We start from the raw sequence: 21,832 nt of genomic DNA, 5'->3' as shown, positions 1-21,832 counted from the left end.
CTGTTTTTCATCGTCAATAAGAAGGTCAAGGGATACATTAAACCTGAAGTGAAGAATCGGAATCTGAAACTGAACTCACAGGAGTGGTTCAAATCATATAAAGTTAGAGTGTCAGTCCTCTTGTACTTAAGTCGGCATTGTGCCTTTTGTATTAAATTCGGATGCAATTTCTGTGATTCATCGTCCATAAGAAGGTCCAAGCGATACAGTAAACCTGAAGTGAAGCATCAGAATCTAAAACTGGACTTACAGGAGAGGTTGAAATCATAGAAAGTTGGAGTGTCAGTCCACTTTTACTTAAGTCGGCATTGTGCCTTTTGTATTAAATTTGGATGCAATATCTGTGTTTCATCGTCAATAAGAAGGTCCAAGGGATACAGTAAACCTGAAGTGAAGCATCGGAATCTAAAACTGGACTCACAGGAGAGGTTCAAATCATCGAAAGTTAGGGTGTTAGTCCTCTTGTACTTAAGTCGGCATTGTGCCTTTTGTATTAAATTCGGATGCAATTTCTGTGTTTCATCGTCAATAAGAAGGTCCAAGGGATACAGTAAACCTGAAGTGAAGCATCGGAATCTAAAACTGGACTCACAGGAGAGGTTTAAATCATCGAAAGTTAGAGTGTTAGTCCTCTTGTACTTAAGTCGGCATTGTGCCATTTTCATTAAATTCGGATGCAATTTCTGAGTTTCATCGTCAACAAGAAGGTCTAAGGGATACAGTAAACCTGAAGTGAAGCATCGGAATCTAAAACTGGGCTCAGAGGAGAGTTTGAAATCATAGAGAGTTAGAGTGTCACTCCACTTCTACGTAAGTCAGCATTCTGCCTTCTGTATTAAATTCGGATGCCATTGCTGTGTTTCATCATCAATAAGAAGGTCCAAGGGATACAGTAAACCTGAAGTGAAGCAGCGGAATCAAAAACATGACTCACAGGAGAGGTTCAAACCATAGGGAGTTACAGTGTCAGTCCTCTTGTACTTAAGTCGGTATTCTGCCTTTTGTATTAAATTCGGATGAAATTTCTGTGTTTCATCGTCAATAAGATGGTCCAAGGGATACAGTGAACCTAAAGTGAAGCATCGGAAGATAAAACTGGACTCACAGGAGAGGTTCAAATCGTAGAGAGGTAGAGTGTCAGTCCTTTTGTATTAAATTCGGATGCAATTTCTGTGTTTCATCGTCAATAAGAAGGTCCAAGGGATATAGTAAACCTGAAGTGAAGGATCGGAATCTCAAAGTGGACTCACAGGAGAGGTTCAAATCATATAAAGTTAAATCGGCATTGTGTATTTTGTATTAAATTCGGATGCAATTTCTGTGTTTCATCGTCAATAAGAATGTCCAAGGGATACAGTAAACCTGAATTGAAGCAACAGAATCTAAAACTGGACTCACAGGGGAGGTTCAAATCTTAGAAAGTTAGAGTGTCAGTCCTCTTGTACTTAAGTCGGCATTGAGCATTTTGTATTAAATTCGGATGCAATTTCTGTGTTTCATCGTCAATAAGAAGGTCCAAGGGATACAGTAAACCTGAAGTGAAGCATCGGAATCTAAAACTGTACTCACAGTAGAGGTTCAAATCATAGAGAGTTAGAGTGACAGTCCTCTTGTACTTAAGTCGGCATTGTGCCATTTTCATTAAATTCGGATGCAATTTCTGTGTTTCATCGTCAATAAGAAGGTCTAAGGGATACAGTAAACCTGAAGTGAAGCATCGGAAACTACAACTGGACTCACAGGAGAGGTTCAAATCATAGAGTGTTAGAGTGTCAGTCCACTTGTACGTAAGTCAGCATTCTGCCTTTTGTATTAAATTCGGATGCAATTTCTGTGTTTCATCGTCAATAAGAAGGTCCAAGGGATACAGTAAACCTGAAGTGAAGCATCGGAATCTAAAACTGGACTCACAGGAGAGGTTCAAATAATCGAAATTTAGAGTGTCAGTCCTCTCGTACTTAAGTCACCATTGTGCATTTTGTATTGAATTTGGATGTAATTTCTGTGTTTCGTCGTCAATAAGAAGGTCCAAGGGATACAGTAAACCTGAAGTGAAGCAGCGGAATCAAAAACATGACTCACAGGAGCGGTTCAAATCATAGAGAGGCAGAGTGTCAGTCCTCTTGTACTTAAGTCGGTATTCTGCCTTTTGTATTAAATTCAGATGCAATTTCTGTGTTTCATCGTCAATAAGAAGGTCCAAGGGATACAGTGAATCTAAAGTGAAGCATCGGAAGATAAAACTGGACTCACAGGAGACGTTCAAATCGTAGAGAGTTAGAGTGTCAGTCCTTTTGTATTAAATTCGGATGCAATTTCTGTGTTTCATCGTCAATAAGAAGGTCCAAAGGATACAGTAAACCTGAAGTGAAGCATCGAAATCTAAAAGTGGACTCAGAGGAGAGTTTCAAATCATAAAAAGTTAAGTCGGCATTTTGCCTTTTGTGTTAAATTCGGATGAAATTTCTGTGTTTCATCGTCAATAAGAATGTCCAAGGGATACAGAAACCTGAAGTGAAGCATCAGAATCTAAAACTGGACTCACAGGGGAGGCTCATATCATAGAAAGTTAGAGTGTCAGTCCTCTTGTACTTAAGTCGGCATTGTGCATTTTGTATTAAATTCGGATTCAATTTCTGTGTTTCATCGTCAATAAATAGGTCCAAGGGATACAGTGAACCTTAAGTAAAGCATCGGAATCTAAAACTGAACTCACAGGAGAGGTTCCAATCATAGAGAGTTAGAGTGTCAGTCCTCTTGTACTTCAGTCGGCATTGTTACTTTGTATTAAATTCGGATGCAATTTCTGTGTTTCATCGTCAATATGAAGGTCCAAGGGTTACAGTAAACCTGAAGTCAAGCATCGAAATCTAATACTGCACTCACAGGAGAGGTTCAAATCGTAGAAAGTAAGAGTGTCAGTCCTCTTGTACTTAAGTCGGCATTGTGCCTTTTGTATTAAATTCGGATGCAATTTCTGTGTTTCACCGTCAATAAGAATGTCCAAGGGTTACAGTAAACCTGAAGTGATGCATCGGAATCTAAAACTGGACCCACGGAAGAGGTTCACATCACAGAAAGTTAGAGTGTCAGTCCTCTTGTACTTAAGCCGGCATTGTGCATTTTGTATTAAATTCGAATGCAATTTCTGTGTTTCATCGTTAATAAGAAGATCCAAGGCATACAGTAAACCTGAAGTGAAGCATCGGAATCAAATACTGGACTCACAGGACAGGTTCAAATCATAGCAAATTAGAGTGTCAGTCCTCTTGTTCTTAAGTCGGCATTGTGCCTTTTGTATTACATTTGGATGCAATTTCAGTGTTTCATCGTCAATAAGAAGGTCCAAGGGATACAGTAAACCTGAAGTGAAGCATCAGAATCGAGAACTGGTCTCACAGGAGTGGTTCAAATCATAGAAAGTTAGAGTGTCAGTCCTCTTGTACTTATGTCGGCATTGTGCCTTTTGTATTAAATACGGATGCAATTTCTGTGTTTCATCGTCAATAAGAAGGTCCATGGGATACAGTAAACCTGAAGTGAAGAATCGGAATCTAAAACTGAACTCACAGGAGAGGTTCAAATCATAGAAAGTTAGAGTGTCAGTCCTCTTGTACTTAAGTCGGCATTGCGCCTTTTGTATTTTAGTCGGATGCAATTTCTGTGTTTCATCGTGAATGAGAACGTCCAAGGGATACAGTAAACCTGAAGTGAAGCATCGGAACCTAAAACTGGACTCACAGGAGAGATTCAAACCATAGAACGTTAGAGTGTCATTCCTCTTGTACTTAAGTCGGCATTGTACCTTTCGTATTAAATTCGGATGCAATTTCTGTGTTTCATCGTCAATAAGAAGGTCCAAGTGATACAGTAAACCTGAAGTGAAGCATCAGAATCTAAAACTGGACTCACAGAAGAGGTTCAAATCATAGAAAGTTAGAGTGTCAGTCCTCTTGTACTTAAGTCGGCATTGTACCTTTTGTATTATATTCGGATGCATTTTCTTTGTTTCATCGTCAATAAGAAGGTCCAAGGGATACAGTAAACCTGAAGTGAAGCATCGGAATCTCAAACTGGACTCACAGGAGAAGTTCAAATCATATAAAGTTAGAGTGTCAATCCTCTTGTACCTAAGTCGGCATTGTGCCTTTTGTATTAAATTCGGATGCAATTTCTGTGCTTCATCGTCAATAAGAAGGTCCAAGCGATACAGTAAACCTAAAGTGAAGCATCGGAATCTAAAACTGGACTTACAGGGGAGGTTGAAATCATAGAAAGTTAGAGTGTCATTCCTCATGTACTTAAGTAGGCATTGTGCCTTTCGTATTAAATTCGGATGCAATTTCTGTGTTTCATTGTCAATAAGAAGGTCCAAGGGATACAGTAAACCTGAAGTGAAGCATCAGAATCTAAAACTGAACTCACAGGAGAGGTTCAAATCATAGAAAGTTAGAGTGTCAGTTCTCTTGTACTTAAGTCGGCATTGTGCCTTTTGTATTTTATTCGGATGCAATTTCTGTGTTTTATCGTCAATAAGAACGTCTAAGGGATACAGTAAACCTGAAGTGAAGCATCGGAATCCAAAACTGGACTCACGGGAGAGTTTCAAATCATAGAAAGTTAGAGTGTCATTCCTCATGTACTTAAGTAGGCATTGTGCCTTTCGTATTAAATTCGGATGCAATTTCTGTGTTTCATTGTCAATAAGAAGGTCCAAGGGATACAGTAAACCTGAAGTGAAGCATCAGAATCTAAAACTGGACTCACAGAAGTGGTTCAAATCATAGAAAGTTAGAGTGTCAGTCCTCTTGTACTTAAGTCGGCATTGTGCTTTTTGTATTAAATTCGGATGCAATACGAAGGTCCAAGGGATACAGTAAACCTTAAGTGAAGCATCGGAATCTGAAACTGGACTCACAGGAGAGGTTCAAATCATCGTAAGTTAGAGTGTCAGTCCTGTTGTACTAAAGTCGGCATTGTGCCTTTGTATAAAACTCGGATGCAATTTCTGTGTTTCGCCGTCAATAAGATGGTCCAAGGGATACAGTAAACCTGAAGTGAAGCATCGGAGTCTAAAACAGGACTCACAGGATAGGTTTAAATCATCGAATGTTAGAGTGTCAGTCCTCTTGTAATTAAGTCTTCATTGTGCCTTTTGTATTAAATTTGGATGCAATTTCTATGTTTCATCGTCAATAAGAAGGTCCAAGGGATACAGTAAACCTGAAGTGAAGCATCGGAATCTAAAACTGGACTCACAGGAGAGGTTCAAATAATCAAAACATAGAGTGTCAGTCCTCTCGTACTTATTCGACATTGTGCCTTTTGTATTGAATTTGGATGCAATAACTGTATTTCATCGTCAATAAGAAGGTCCAAGGGATACAGTAAACCTGAAGTGAAGCATCGGAATCTAAAACTGGACTCACAGGAGAGGTTCAAATCATCGAACATTAGAGTGTCAGTCCTTTTGTACTTAAGGCGGCATTGTGCTTTTTGTATTAAATTCGGATGCAATTTCTGTGTTTAATCGTCAATAAGAAAGTCCAAGGGATACACTAAACCTGAAGTGAAGCATCGGAATCTAAAACTGGACTCACAGGAGAGGTTTAAATCATCGAAAGTTAGAGTGTTAGTCCTCTTGTACTTAAGTCGGCATTGTGCCATTTTCATTAAATTCGGATGCAATTTCTGAGTTTCATCGTCAACAAGAAGGTCTAAGGGATACAGTAAACCTGAAGTGAAGCATCGGAATCTAAAACTGGGCTCAGAGGAGAGGTTGAAATCATAGAGAGTTAGAGTGTCACTCCACTTCTACGTAAGTCAGCATTCTGCCTTCTGTATTAAATTCGGATGCCATTGCTGTGTTTCATCATCAATAAGAAGGTCCAAGGGATACAGTAAACCTGAAGTGAAGCAGCGGAATCAAAAACATGACTCACAGGAGAGGTTCAAACCATAGGGAGTTACAGTGTCAGTCCTCTTGTACTTAAGTCGGTATTCTGCCTTTTGTATTAAATTCGGATGAAATTTCTGTGTTTCATCGTCAATAAGAAGGTCCAAGGGATACAGTGAACCTAAAGTGAAGCATCGGAAGATAAAACTGGACTCACTGGAGAGGTTCAAATCGTAGAGAGGTAGAGTGTCAGTCCTTTTGTATTAAATTCGGATGCAATTTCTGTGTTTCATCGTCAATAAGAAGGTCCAAGGGATACAGTAAACCTGAAGTGAAGGATCGGAATCTCAAAGTGGACTCACAGGAGAGGTTCAAATCATATAAAGTTAAGTCGGCATTGTGTATTTTGTATTAAATTCGGATGCAATTTCTGTGTTTCATCGTCAATAAGAATGTCCAAGGGATACAGTAAACCTGAATTGAAGCAACAGAATCTAAAACTGGACTCACAGGGGAGGTTCAAATCTTAGAAAGTTTGAGTGTCAGTCCTCTTGTACTTAAGTCGGCATTGAGCATTTTGTATTAAATTCGGATGCAATTTCTGTGTTTCATCGTCAATAAGAAGGTCCAAGGGATACAGTAAACCTGAAGTGAAGCATCGGAATCTAAAACTGTACTCACAGTAGAGGTTCAAATCATAGAGAGTTAGAGTGACAGTCCTCTTGTACTTAAGTCGGCATTGTGCCATTTTCATTGAATTCGGATGTAATTTCTGTGTTTCATCGTCAATAAGAAGGTCCAAAGGATACAGTAAACCTGAAGTGAAGCATCGAAATCTAAAAGTGGACACAGAGGAGAGTTTCAAATCATAAAAAGTTAAGTCGGCATTTTGCCTTTTGTGTTAAATTCGGATGAAATTTCTGTGTTTCATCGTCAATAAGAATGTCCAAGGGATACAGAAACCTGAAGTGAAGCATCAGAATCTAAAACTGGACTCACAGGGGAGGCTCATATCATAGAAAGTTAGAGTGTCAGTCCTCTTGTACTTAAGTCGGCATTGTGCATTTTGTATTAAATTCGGATTCAATTTCTGTGTTTCATCGTCAATAAATAGGTCCAAGGGATACAGTGAACCTTAAGTAAAGCATCGGAATCTAAAACTGAACTCACAGGAGAGGTTCCTATCATAGAGAGTTAGAGTGTCAGTCCTCTTGTACTTCAGTCGGCATTGTTACTTTGTATTAAATTCGGATGCAATTTCTGTGTTTCATCGTCAATATGAAGGTCCAAGGGTTACAGTAAACCTGAAGTCAAGCATCGAAATCTAATACTGCACTCACAGGAGAGGTTCAAATCGTAGAAAGTAAGAGTGTCAGTCCTCTTGTACTTAAGTCGGCATTGTGCCTTTTGTATTAAATTCGGATGCAATTTCTGTGTTTCACCGTCAATAAGAATGTCCAAGGGTTACAGTAAACCTGAAGTGAAGCATCGGAATCTAAAACTGGACCCACGGAAGAGGTTCACATCACAGAAAGTTAGAGTGTCAGTCCTCTTGTACTTAAGCCGGCATTGTGCATTTTGTATTAAATTCGAATGCAATTTCTGTGTTTCATCGTTAATAAGAAGATCCAAGGCATACAGTAAACCTGAAGTGAAGCATCGGAATCAAATACTGGACTCACAGGACAGGTTCAAATCATAGCAAATTAGAGTGTCAGTCCTCTTGTTCTTAAGTCGGCATTGTGCCTTTTGTATTACATTTGGATGCAATTTCAGTGTTTCATCGTCAATAAGAAGGTCCAAGGGATACAGTAAACCTGAAGTGAAGCATCGGAACCTAAAACTGGACTCACAGGAGAGATTCAAACCATAGAACGTTAGAGTTTCATTCCTCTTGTACTTTAGTCGGCATTGTACCTTTCGTATTAAATTCGGATGCAATTTCTGTGTTTCATCGTCAATAAGAAGGTCCAAGTGATACAGTAAACCTGAAGTGAAGCATCAGAATCTAAAACTGGACTCACAGAAGAGGTTCAAATCATAGAAAGTTAGAGTGTCAGTCCTCTTGTACTTAAGTCGGCATTGTACCTTTTGTATTATATTCGGATGCATTTTCTTTGTTTCATCGTCAATAAGAAGGTCCAAGGGATACAGTAAACCTGAAGTGAAGCATCGGAATCTCAAACTGGACTCACAGGAGAAGTTCAAATCATATAAAGTTAGAGTGTCAATCCTCTTGTACCTAAGTCGGCATTGTGCCTTTTGCATGTAATTCGGATGCAATTTCTGTGCTTCATCGTCAATAAGAAGGTCCAAGCGATACAGTAAACCTGAAGTGAAGCATCGGAATCTAAAACTGGACTTACAGGGGAGGTTGAAATCATAGAAAGTTAGAGTGTCATTCCACTAGTACTTAAGTCGGCATTGTGCCTTTTGTGTTAAATTTGGATGCAATTTCTGTGTTTCATCGTCAATAAGAAGGTCCAAGGGATACAGTAAACCTGAAGTGAAGCATCGGAATCTAAAAGTGGACTCACAGGAGAGGTTCAAATCATAACAAGTTAGAGTGTCAGACCTCTTGTACTTAAGTCGGCATTGTGCCTTTTATATTAAATTAGGATGCAATTTCTGTGTTTCATCGTCAATAAGAAGGTCCAAGGGATACAGTAAACCTGAAGTGAAGCATCGGAATCTAAAACTGAACTCACAGGAGAGGTTCAAATCATAGAAAGTTAGAGTGTCAGTTCTCTTGTACTTAAGTCGGCATTGTGCCTTTTGTATTTTATTCGGATGCAATTTCTGTGTTTTATCGTCAATAAGAACGTCTAAGGGATACAGTAAACCTGAAGTGAAGCATCGGAATCCAAAACTGGACTCACGGGAGAGTTTCAAATCATAGAAAGTTAGAGTGTCATTCCTCATGTACTTAAGTAGGCATTGTGCCTTTCGTATTAAATTCGGATGCAATTTCTGTGTTTCATTGTCAATAAGAAGGTCCAAGGGATACAGTAAACCTGAAGTGAAGCATCGGAGTCTAAAACAGGACTCACAGGATAGGTTTAAATCATCGAATGTTAGAGTGTCAGTCCTCTTGTAATTAAGTCTTCATTGTGATTTTGTATTAAATTTGGATGCAATTTCTATGTTTCATCGTCAATAAGAAGGTCCAAGGGATACAGTAAACCTGAAGTGAAGCATCGGAATCTAAAACTGGACTCACAGGAGAGGTTCAAATAATCAAAACATAGAGTGTCAGTCCTCTCGTACTTATTCGACATTGTGCCTTTTGTATTGAATTTGGATGCAATAACTGTATTTCATCGTCAATAAGAAGGTCCAATGGATACAGTAAACCAGAAGTGAAGCATCGGAATCTAAAACTGGACTCACAGGAGAGGTTCAAATCATCGAACATTAGAGTGTCAGTCCTTTTGTACTTAAGGCGGCATTGTGCTTTTTGTATTAAATTCGGATGCAATTTCTGTGTTTAATCGTCAATAAGAAAGTCCAAGGGATACACTAAACCTGAAGTGAAGCATCGGAATCTAAAACTGGACTCACAGGAGAGGTTTAAATCATCGAAAGTTAGAGTGTTAGTCCTCTTGTACTTAAGTCGGCATTGTGCCATTTTCATTAAATTCGGATGCAATTTCTGAGTTTCATCGTCAACAAGAAGGTCTAAGGGATACAGTAAACCTGAAGTGAAGCATCGGAATCTAAAACTGGGCTCAGAGGAGAGGTTGAAATCATAGAGAGTTAGAGTGTCACTCCACTTCTACGTAAGTCAGCATTCTGCCTTCTGTATTAAATTCGGATGCCATTGCTGTGTTTCATCATCAATAAGAAGGTCCAAGGGATACAGTAAACCTGAAGTGAAGCAGCGGAATCAAAAACATGACTCACAGGAGAGGTTCAAACCATAGGGAGTTACAGTGTCAGTCCTCTTGTACTGAAGTCGGTATTCTGCCTTTTGTATTAAATTCGGATGAAATTTCTGTGTTTCATCGTCAATAAGAAGGTCCAAGGGATACAGTGAACCTAAAGTGAAGCATCGGAAGATAAAACTGGACTCACAGGAGAGGTTCAAATCGTAGAGAGGTAGAGTGTCAGTCCTTTTGTATTAAATTCGGATGCAATTTCTGTGTTTCATCGTCAATAAGAAGGTCCAAGGGATACAGTAAACCTGAAGTGAAGGATCGGAATCTCAAAGTGGACTCACAGGAGAGGTTCAAATCATATAAAGTTAAGTCGGCATTGTGTATTTTATATTAAATTCGGATGCAATTTCTGTGTTTCATCGTCAATAAGAATGTCCAAGGGATACAGTAAACCTGAATTGAAGCAACAGAATCTAAAACTGGACTCACAGGGGAGGTTCAAATCTTAGAAAGTTAGAGTGTCAGTCCTCTTGTACTTAAGTCGGCATTGAGCATTTTGTATTAAATTCGGATGCAATTTCTGTGTTTCATCGTCAATAAGAAGGTCCAAGGGATACAGTAAACCTGAAGTGAAGCATCGGAATCTAAAACTGTACTCACAGTAGAGGTTCAAATCATAGAGAGTTAGAGTGACAGTCCTCTTGTACTTAAGTCGGCATTGTGCCATTTTCATTAAATTCGGATGCAATTTCTGTGTTTCATCGTCAATAAGAAGGTCTAAGGGATACAGTAAACCTGAAGTGAAGCATCGGAAACTACAACTGGACTCACAGGAGAGGTTCAAATCATAGAGTGTTAGAGTGTCAGTCCACTTGTACGTAAGTCAGCATTCTGCCTTTTGTATTAAATTCGGATGCATTTTCTGTGTTTCATCGTCAATAAGAAGGTCCAAGGGATACAGTAAACCTGAAGTGAAGCATCGGAATCTAAAACTGGACTCACAGCAGAGGTTCAAATAATCGAAATTTAGTGTGTCAGTCCTCTCGTACTTAAGTCACCATTGTGCATTTTGTATTGAATTTGGATGTAATTTCTGTGTTTCGTCGTCAATAAGAAGGTCCAAGGGATACAGTAAACCTGAAGTGAAGCAGCGGAATCAAAAACATGACTCACAGGAGCGGTTCAAATCATAGAGAGGCAGAGTGTCAGTCCTCTTGTACTTAAGTCGGTATTCTGCCTTTTGTATTAAATTCAGATGCAATTTCTGTGTTTCATCGTCAATAAGAAGGTCCAAGGGATACAGTGAATCTAAAGTGAAGCATCGGAAGATAAAACTGGACTCACAGGAGACGTTCAAATCGTAGAGAGTTAGAGTGTCAGTCCTTTTGTATTAAATTCGGATGCAATTTCTGTGTTTCATCGTCAATAAGAAGGTCCAAAGGATACAGTAAACCTGAAGTGAAGCATCGAAATCTAAAAGTGGACTCAGAGGAGAGTTTCAAATCATAAAAAGTTAAGTCGGCATTTTGCCTTTTGTGTTAAATTCGGATGAAATTTCTGTGTTTCATCGTCAATAAGAATGTCCAAGGGATACAGAAACCTGAAGTGAAGCATCAGAATCTAAAACTGGACTCACAGGGGAGGCTCATATCATAGAAAGTTAGAGTGTCAGTCCTCTTGTACTTAAGTCGGCATTGTGCATTTTGTATTAAATTCGGATTCAATTTCTGTGTTTCATCGTCAATAAATAGGTCCAAGGGATACAGTGAACCTTAAGTAAAGCATCGGAATCTAAAACTGAACTCACAGGAGAGGTTCCAATCATAGAGAGTTAGAGTGTCAGTCCTCTTGTACTTCAGTCGGCATTGTTACTTTGTATTAAATTCGGATGCAATTTCTGTGTTTCATCGTCAATATGAAGGTCCAAGGGTTACAGTAAACCTGAAGTGAAGCATCGGAATCTAAAACTGGACCCACGGAAGAGGTTCACATCACAGAAAGTTAGAGTGTCAGTCCTCTTGTACTTAAGCCGGCATTGTGCATTTTGTATTAAATTCGAATGCAATTTCTGTGTTTCATCGTTAATAAGAAGATCCAAGGCATACAGTAAACCTGAAGTGAAGCATCGGAATCAAATACTGGACTCACAGGACAGGTTCAAATCATAGCAAATTAGAGTGTCAGTCCTCTTGTTCTTAAGTCGGCATTGTGCCTTTTGTATTACATTTGGATGCAATTTCAGTGTTTCATCGTCAATAAGAAGGTCCAAGGGATACAGTAAACCTGAAGTGAAGCATCGGAACCTAAAACTGGACTCACAGGAGAGATTCAAACCATAGAACGTTAGAGTGTCATTCCTCTTGTACTTTAGTCGGCATTGTACCTTTCGTATTAAATTCGGATGCAATTTCTGTGTTTCATCGTCAATAAGAAGGTCCAAGTGATACAGTAAACCTGAAGTGAAGCATCAGAATCTAAAACTGGACTCACAGAAGAGGTTCAAATCATAGAAAGTTAGAGTGTCAGTCCTCTTGTACTTAAGTCGGCATTGTACCTTTTGTATTATATTCGGATGCATTTTCTTTGTTTCATCGTCAATAAGAAGGTCCAAGGGATACAGTAAACCTGAAGTGAAGCATCGGAATCTCAAACTGGACTCACAGGAGAAGTTCAAATCATATAAAGTTAGAGTGTCAATCCTCTTGTACCTAAGTCGGCATTGTGCCTTTTGCATGAAATTCGGATGCAATTTCTGTGCTTCATCGTCAATAAGAAGGTCCAAGCGATACAGTAAACCTGAAGTGAAGCATCGGAATCTAAAACTGGACTTACAGGGGAGGTTGAAATCATAGAAAGTTAGAGTGTCATTCCACTAGTACTTAAGTCGGCATTGTGCCTTTTGTGTTAAATTTGGATGCAATTTCTGTGTTTCGTCGTCAATAAGAAGGTCCAAGGGATACAGTAAACCTGAAGTGAAGCATCGGAATCTAAAAGTGGACTCACAGGAGAGGTTCAAATCATAAAAAGTTAGAGTGTCAGACCTCTTGTACTTAAGTCGGCATTGTGCCTTTTATATTAAATTAGGATGCAATTTCTGTGTTTCATCGTCAATAAGAAGGTCCAAGGGATACAGTAAACCTGAAGTGAAGCATCGGAATCTAAAACTGAACTCACAGGAGAGGTTCAAATCATAGAAAGTTAGAGTGTCAGTTCTCTTGTACTTAAGTCGGCATTGTGCCTTTTGTATTTTATTCGGATGCAATTTCTGTGTTTTATCGTCAATAAGAACGTCTAAGGGATACAGTAAACCTGAAGTGAAGCATCGGAATCCAAAACTGGACTCACGGGAGAGTTTCAAATCATAGAAAGTTAGAGTGTCATTCCTCATGTACTTAAGTAGGCATTGTGCCTTTCGTATTAAATTCGGATGCAATTTCTGTGTTTCATTGTCAATAAGAAGGTCCAAGGGATACAGTAAACCTGAAGTGAAGCATCGGAGTCTAAAACAGGACTCACAGGATAGGTTTAAATCATCGAATGTTAGAGTGTCAGTCCTCTTGTAATTAAGTCTTCATTGTGATTTTGTATTAAATTTGGATGCAATTTCTATGTTTCATCGTCAATAAGAAGGTCCAAGGGATACAGTAAACCTGAAGTGAAGCATCGGAATCTAAAACTGGACTCACAGGAGAGGTTCAAATAATCAAAACATAGAGTGTCAGTCCTCTCGTACTTATTCGACATTGTGCCTTTTGTATTGAATTTGGATGCAATAACTGTATTTCATCGTCAATAAGAAGGTCCAATGGATACAGTAAACCAGAAGTGAAGCATCGGAATCTAAAACTGGACTCACAGGAGAGGTTCAAATCATCGAACATTAGAGTGTCAGTCCTTTTGTACTTAAGGCGGCATTGTGCTTTTTGTATTAAATTCGGATGCAATTTCTGTGTTTAATCGTCAATAAGAAAGTCCAAGGGATACACTAAACCTGAAGTGAAGCATCGGAATCTAAAACTGGACTCACAGGAGAGGTTTAAATCATCGAAAGTTAGAGTGTTAGTCCTCTTGTACTTAAGTCGGCATTGTGCCATTTTCATTAAATTCGGATGCAATTTCTGAGTTTCATCGTCAACAAGAAGGTCTAAGGGATACAGTAAACCTGAAGTGAAGCATCGGAATCTAAAACTGGGCTCAGAGGAGAGGTTGAAATCATAGAGAGTTAGAGTGTCACTCCACTTCTACGTAAGTCAGCATTCTGCCTTCTGTATTAAATTCGGATGCCATTGCTGTGTTTCATCATCAATAAGAAGGTCCAAGGGATACAGTAAACCTGAAGTGAAGCAGCGGAATCAAAAACATGACTCACAGGAGAGGTTCAAACCATAGGGAGTTACAGTGTCAGTCCTCTTGTACTTAAGTCGGTATTCTGCCTTTTGTATTAAATTCGGATGAAATTTCTGTGTTTCATCGTCAATAAGAAGGTCCAAGGGATACAGTGAACCTAAAGTGAAGCATCGGAAGATAAAACTGGACTCACAGGAGAGGTTCAAATCGTAGAGAGGTAGAGTGTCAGTCCTTTTGTATTAAATTCGGATGCAATTTCTGTGTTTCATCGTCAATAAGAAGGTCCAAGGGATACAGTAAACCTGAAGTGAAGGATCGGAATCTCAAAGTGGACTCACAGGAGAGGTTCAAATCATATAAAGTTAAGTCGGCATTGTGTATTTTGTATTAAATTCGGATGCAATTTCTGTGTTTCATCGTCAATAAGAATGTCCAAGGGATACAGTAAACCTGAATTGAAGCAACAGAATCTAAAACTGGACTCACAGGGGAGGTTCAAATCTTAGAAAGTTAGAGTGTCAGTCCTCTTGTACTTAAGTCGGCATTGAGCATTTTGTATTAAATTCGGATGCAATTTCTGTGTTTCATCGTCAATAAGAAGGTCCAAGGGATACAGTAAACCTGAAGTGAAGCATCGGAATCTAAAACTGTACTCACAGTAGAGGTTCAAATCATAGAGAGTTAGAGTGACAGTCCTCTTGTACTTAAGTCGGCATTGTGCCATTTTCATTAAATTCGGATGCAATTTCTGTGTTTCATCGTCAATAAGAAGGTCTAAGGGATACAGTAAACCTGAAGTGAAGCATCGGAAACTACAACTGGACTCACAGGAGAGGTTCAAATCATAGAGTGTTAGAGTGTCAGTCCACTTGTACGTAAGTCAGCATTCTGCCTTTTGTATTAAATTCGGATGCAATTTCTGTGTTTCATCGTCAATAAGAAGGTCCAAGGGATACAGTAAACCTGAAGTGAAGCATCGGAATCTAAAACTGGACTCACAGGAGAGGTTCAAATAATCGAAATTTAGAGTGTCAGTCCTCTCGTACTTAAGTCACCATTGTGCATTTTGTATTGAATTTGGATGTAATTTCTGTGTTTCGTCGTCAATAAGAAGGTCCAAGGGATACAGTAAACCTGAAGTGAAGCAGCGGAATCAAAAACATGACTCACAGGAGCGGTTCAAATCATAGAGAGGCAGAGTGTCAGTCCTCTTGTACTTAAGTCGGTATTCTGCCTTTTGTATTAAATTCAGATGCAATTTCTGTGTTTCATCGTCAATAAGAAGGTCCAAGGGATACAGTGAATCTAAAGTGAAGCATCGGAAGATAAAACTGGACTCACAGGAGACGTTCAAATCGTAGAGAGTTAGAGTGTCAGTCCTTTTGTATTAAATTCGGATGCAATTTCTGTGTTTCATCGTCAATAAGAAGGTCCAAAGGATACAGTAAACCTGAAGTGAAGCATCGAAATCTAAAAGTGGACTCAGAGGAGAGTTTCAAATCATAAAAAGTTAAGTCGGCATTTTGCCTTTTGTGTTAAATTCGGATGAAATTTCTGTGTTTCATCGTCAATAAGAATGTCCAAGGGATACAGAAACCTGAAGTGAAGCATCAGAATCTAAAACTGGACTCACAGGGGAGGCTCATATCATAGAAAGTTAGAGTGTCAGTCCTCTTGTACTTAAGTCGGCATTGTGCATTTTGTATTAAATTCGGATTCAATTTCTGTGTTTCATCGTCAATAAATAGGTCCAAGGGATACAGTGAACCTTAAGTAAAGCATCGGAATCTAAAACTGAACTCACAGGAGAGGTTCCAATCATAGAGAGTTAGAGTGTCAGTCCTCTTGTACTTCAGTCGGCATTGTTACTTTGTATTAAATTCGGATGCAATTTCTGTGTTTCATCGTCAATATGAAGGTCCAAGGGTTACAGTAAACCTGAAGTCAAGCATCGAAATCTAATACTGCACTCACAGGAGAGGTTCAAATCGTAGAAAGTAAGAGTGTCAGTCCTCTTGTACTTAAGTCGGCATTGTGCCTTTTGTATTAAATTCGGATGCAATTTCTGTGTTTCACCGTCAATAAGAATGTCCAAGGGTTACAGTAAACCTGAAGTGAAGCATCGGAATCTAAAACTGGACCCACAGAAGAGGTTCACATCACAGAAAGTTAGAGTGTCAGTCCTCTTGTACTTAAGCCGGCATTGTGCATTTTGTATTAAATTCGAATGCAATTTCTGTGTTTCATCGTTAATAAGAAGATCCAAGGCATACAGTAAACCTGAAGTGAAGCATCGGAAACAAATACTGGACTCACAGGACAGGTTCAAATCATAGCAAATTAGAGTGTCAGTCCTCTTGTTCTTAAGTCGGCATTGTGCCTTTTGTATTACATTTGGATGCAATTTCAGTGTTTCATCGTCAATAAGAAGGTCCAAGGGATACAGTAAACCTGAAGTGAAGCATCAGAATCGAGAACTGGACTCACAGGAGTGGTTCAAATCATAGAAAGTTAGAGTGTCAGTCCTCTTGTACTTATGTCGGCATTGTGCCTTTTGTATTAAATACGGATGCAATTTCTGTGTTTCATCGTCAATAAGAAGGTCCATGGGATACAGTAAACCTGAAGTGAAGAATCGGAATCTAAAACTGAACTCACAGGAGAGGTTCAAATCATAGAAAGTTAGAGTGTCAGTCCTCTTGTACTTAAGTCGGCATTGCGCCTTTTGTATTTTAGTCGGATGCAATTTCTGTGTTTCATCGTGAATGAGAACGTCCAAGGGATACAGTAAACCTGAAGTGAAGCATCGGAACCTAAAACTGGACTCACAGGAGAGATTCAAACCATAGAACGTTAGAGTGTCATTCCTCTTGTACTTAAGTCGGCATTGTACCTTTCGTATTAAATTCGGATGCAATTTCTGTATTTCATCGTCAATAAGAAGGTACAAGTGATACAGTAAACCTGAAGTGAAGCATCAGAATCTAAAACTGGACTCACAGAAGAGGTTCAAATCATAGAAAGTTAGAGTTTCAGTCCTCTTGTACTTAAGTCGGCATTGTACCTTTTGTATTATATTCGGATGCATTTTCTTTGTTTCATCGTCAATAAGAAGGTCCAAGGGATACAGTAAACCTGAAGTGAAGCATCGGAATCTCAAACTGGACTCACAGGAGAAGTTCAAATCATATAAAGTTAGAGTGTCAATCCTCTTGTACCTAAGTCGGCATTGTGCCTTTTGTATTAAATTCGGATGCAATTTCTGTGCTTCATCGTCAATAAGAAGGTCCAAGCGATACAGTAAACCTGAAGTGAAGCATCGGAATCTAAAACTGGACTTACAGGGGAGGTTGAAATCATAGAAAGTTAGAGTGTCATTCCACTAGTACGTAAGTCGGCATTGTGCCTTTTGTGTTAAATTTGGATGCAATTTCTGTGTTTCATCGTCAATAAGAAGGTCCATGGGATACAGTAAACCTGAAGTGAAGCATCGGAATCTAAAAGTGGACTCACAGGAGAGGTTCAAATCATAAAAAGTTAGAGTGTCAGACCTCTTGTACTTAAGTCGGCATTGTGCCTTTTGTATTTTATTCGGATGCAATTCCTGTGTTTTATCGTCAATAAGAACGTCTAAGGGATACAGTAAACCTGAAGTGAAGCATCGGAATCTAAAACTGAACTCACAGAAGTGGTTCAAATCATAGAAAGTTAGAGTGTCAGTCCTCTTGTACTTAAGTCGGCATTGTGCTTTTTGTATTAAATTCGGATGCAATACGAAGGTCCAAGGGATACAGTAAACCTTAAGTGAAGCATCGGAATCTGAAACTGGACTCACAGGAGAGGTTCAAATCATCGTAAGTTAGAGTGTCAGTCCCGTTGTACTAAAGTCGGCATTGTGCCTTTGTATAAAATTCGGATGCAATTTCTGTGTTTCGCCGTCAATAAGATGGTCCAAGGGATACAGTAAACCTGAAGTGAAGCATCGGAGTCTAAAACAGGACTCACAGGATAGGTTTAAATCATCGAATGTTAGAGTGTCAGTCCTCTTGTAATTAAGTCTTCATTGTGCCTTTTGTATAAAATTTGGATGCAATTTCTATGTTTCATCGTCAATAAGAAGGTCCAAGGGATACAGTAAACCTGAAGTGAAGCATCGGAATCTAAAACTGGACTCACAGGAGAGGTTCAAATAATCAAAACATAGAGTGTCAGTCCTCTCGTACTTATTCGACATTGTGCCTTTTGTATTGAATTTGGATGCAATAACTGTATTTCATCGTCAATAAGAAGGTCCAAGGGATACAGTAAACCTGAAGTGAAGCATCGGAATCTAAAACTGGACTCACAGGAGAGGTTCAAATCATCGAACATTAGAGTGTCGGTCCTTTTGTACTTAAGGCGGCATTGTGCTTTTTGTAATAAATTCGGATGCAATTTCTGTGTTTAATCGTCAATAAGAAAGTCCAAGGGATACACTAAACCTGAAGTGAAGCATCGGAATCTAAAACTGGACTCACAGGAGTGGTTCAAAGCATCGAAAGTTAGAATGTCAGTCCTCTTGTACTTAAGGCGGCTTTGTGCCTTTTGTATTTAATTCGGATCCGATTTCTGTGTTTCATAGTCAATAAGAAGGTCCAAAGGATACAGTAAACCTGAATTGAAGCATCGGAATCTAAAACTGGACTCACAGGAGAGGTTCAAATCATAGAGAGTTAGAGTGTCAGTCCGCTTCTACTTAAATCAGCATTGTGGCTTTTGTATTAAATTCGGATGCAATTGCTGAGTTTCATCGTCAATAAGAAGGTCCAAGGGATACAGTAAACCAGAAGTGTAGCAGCGGAATCAAAAACATGACTTACAGGAGAGGTTCAAATCATAGAGAGTTAGAGTGTCAGTCCTCTTGTACTTAAGTCGGTATTCTGCCTTTTGTATTATATTCGGATGCAAATTCTGTGTTTCATCGTCAATAAGAAGGTCCAAGGGATACAGTGAACCTAAAGTGAAGCATCGGAACATAAAACTGGACTCACAGGAGAGGTTCAAATCGTAGAGAGTTAGAGTGTCAGTCCTTTTGTATTAAATTCGGATGCAATTTCTGTGTTTCATCGTGAATAAGAAGGTCCAAGAGATACAGTAAACCTGAAGTGAAGCATCGGAATCTAAAACTGGCCTCACAGGAGACGTTCAAATCATAGTAACTTAAGGTGTCAGTCCTCTTGTACTTAAGTCGCCATTGTGCCTTTTGTATTAAATTCGGATGAAATTTCAGTGTTTCATCGTCAATAACAAGGTCCAAGGGATATAGTAAACCTGAAGTGAAGTATCGGAATCTAAAAGTGGACTCATAGGAGAGGTGCAAATGGTAGAGAGTTAGAGTGTCAGTCCTTTTGTATTAAATTCGGATGCAATTTCTGTGTTTCATCGTCAATAAGAAGGTCCAAAGGATACAGTAAACCTGAAGTGAAGCATCGGAATCTAAATGTGGACTCACAGGAGAGGTTCAAATCATAAAAAGTTAAGTCGGCATTGTGCCTTTTGTATTAAATTCGGATGCAATTTCTGTGTGTCATCGTCAATATCAAGGTCCAAGGGTTACAGTAAACCTGAAGTCAAGCATCGAAATCTAAAACTGCACTCACAGGATAGGTTCAAATCGTAGAATGTTATTGTGTCAGTCCTCTTGTACTTAAGTCAGCATTGTGCCTTTTGTATTAAATTCGGATGCAATTTCTGTGTTTCATCGTCAATAAGAAGGTCCAAGGGATACAGTAAACGTGAAGTGAAGCATGGGAATCTAAAACTGGACTCACAGGAGAGGTTCCAATCATAGAGAGTTAGAGTGTCAGTCCTCTTGTACTTAAGTCGGCATTGTGCGTCTTGTATTAAATGCGGATGCAATTTCTGTGTTTCATCGTCAATAAGAAGGTCCAAGGGATACAGTAAACCTGAAGTCAAGCATCGAAATCTAAAACTGCACTCACAGGAGAGGTTCAAATCGTAGAAAGTTAGAGTGTCAGTCCTCTTGTACTTAAGTCGGCATTGTGCCGTTTGTATTAAATTCGGATGCAATTTCTGTATTTCACCGGCAATAAGAATGTCCATGGGTTACAGTAAACCTGAAGTGAAGCATCGGAATCTAAAACTGGACTCACAGGAGAGATTCAAACCATAGAAAGTTAGAGTGTCATTCCTATTGTACTTAAGTCGGCATTGTACTTTACGTATTAAATTCGGATGCAATATCTGTGTTTCATCGTCAATAAGAAGGTCCAAGGGATACAGTAAACCTGAAGTGAAGCATCAGAATCTAAAACTGGACTCACAGAAGAGGTTAAAATCATAGAAAGTTAGAGTGTCAGTCCTCTTGTACTTAAGTAGGCATTGTGCCTTTTGTATTAAATTCGGATGCAATTTCTGTGTTTCATCGTCAATAAGAATGTCCAAGGGATACAGTAAACCTGAAGTGAAACATCAGAATCTAAAACTGGACTCACAGGGGAGGCTCAAATCATAGAAAGTTAGAGTGTCAGTCCACTTGTACTTAAGTCGGCATTGTGCATTTTGTATTAAATTCGGATTCAATTTCTGTGTTTCATCGTCAATAAGAAGGTCCAAGGGATACAGTAAACCTGAAGTGAAGCATCGGAATCTAAAACAGTACTCACAGTAGAGGTTCAAATCATAGAGAGTTAGAGTGTCAGTCCTCTTGTACTTAAGTCGGCATTGTGCATTTTGAATTAAATTCGGATGCAATTTCTGTGTTTCATCGTCAATAAATAGGTCCAAGGGATACAGTAAACCTTAAGTGAAGCATCGGAATCTAAAACTGGACTCACAGGAGAGGTTCCAATCATAGAGAGTTAGAGTGTCAGTCCTCTTGTACTTAAGTCGGCATTGTGCCTTTTGTATTAAATTCAGATGCAATTTCTGTGTGTCATCGTCAATATCAAGGTCCAAGGGTTACAGTAAACCTGAAGTCAAGCATCGAAATCTAAAACTGCACTCACAGGAGAGGTTCAAATCGTAGAATGTTAGAGTTTCAGTCCTCTTGTACTTAAGTCGGCATTGTGCCTTTTGTATTAAATTCGGATGCAATTTCTGTGTTTCATCGTCAATAAGATGGTCCAAGGGATACAGTAAACCTGAAGTCAAGCATCGAAATCTAAAACTGCACTCACAGGAGAGGTTCAAATCGTAGAAAGTTAGAGTGTCAGTCCTCTTGTACTTAAGTCGGCTTTGTGCCTTTTGTATTATATTCGGATGCAATTTCTGTGTTTCACCGGCAATAAGAAATTCCAAGGGTTACAGCAAACCTAAAGTGAAGCATCGGAATCTAAAACTGGACCCACGGAAGAGGTTCAAATCATAGAAAGTTAGAGTGTCAGTCCTCTTGTACTTAAGTCGGCATTTTGCATTTCGTGTTAAATTCGGATATAATTTCTGTGTTTCATCGTTAATAAGAAGGTCCAAGGGATACAGTAAACCTGAAGTGAAGCATCGGAATCAAAAACTGGACTCTCAGGAGAGGTTCAAATCATAAAACATTAGAGTGTCAGTCCTCTTGTACTTAAGTCGGCATTGTGCCTTTTGTATTAAATTTGTATGCAATTTCAGTGTTTCACCGTCAATAAGAAGGTCCAAGGGATACAGTAAACCTGAAGTGAAGCATCAGAATCTAGAACTGGACTCACAGGAGTGGTTCAAATCATAG

Source organism: Schistocerca americana, chromosome 10, assembly GCF_021461395.2.
Source record: "Schistocerca americana isolate TAMUIC-IGC-003095 chromosome 10, iqSchAmer2.1, whole genome shotgun sequence".
Taxonomy (NCBI): domain Eukaryota; kingdom Metazoa; phylum Arthropoda; class Insecta; order Orthoptera; family Acrididae; genus Schistocerca; species Schistocerca americana.
The sequence above is the reverse complement of the archived record's forward strand: the minus strand, read 5'-3'. Positions refer to the sequence as shown.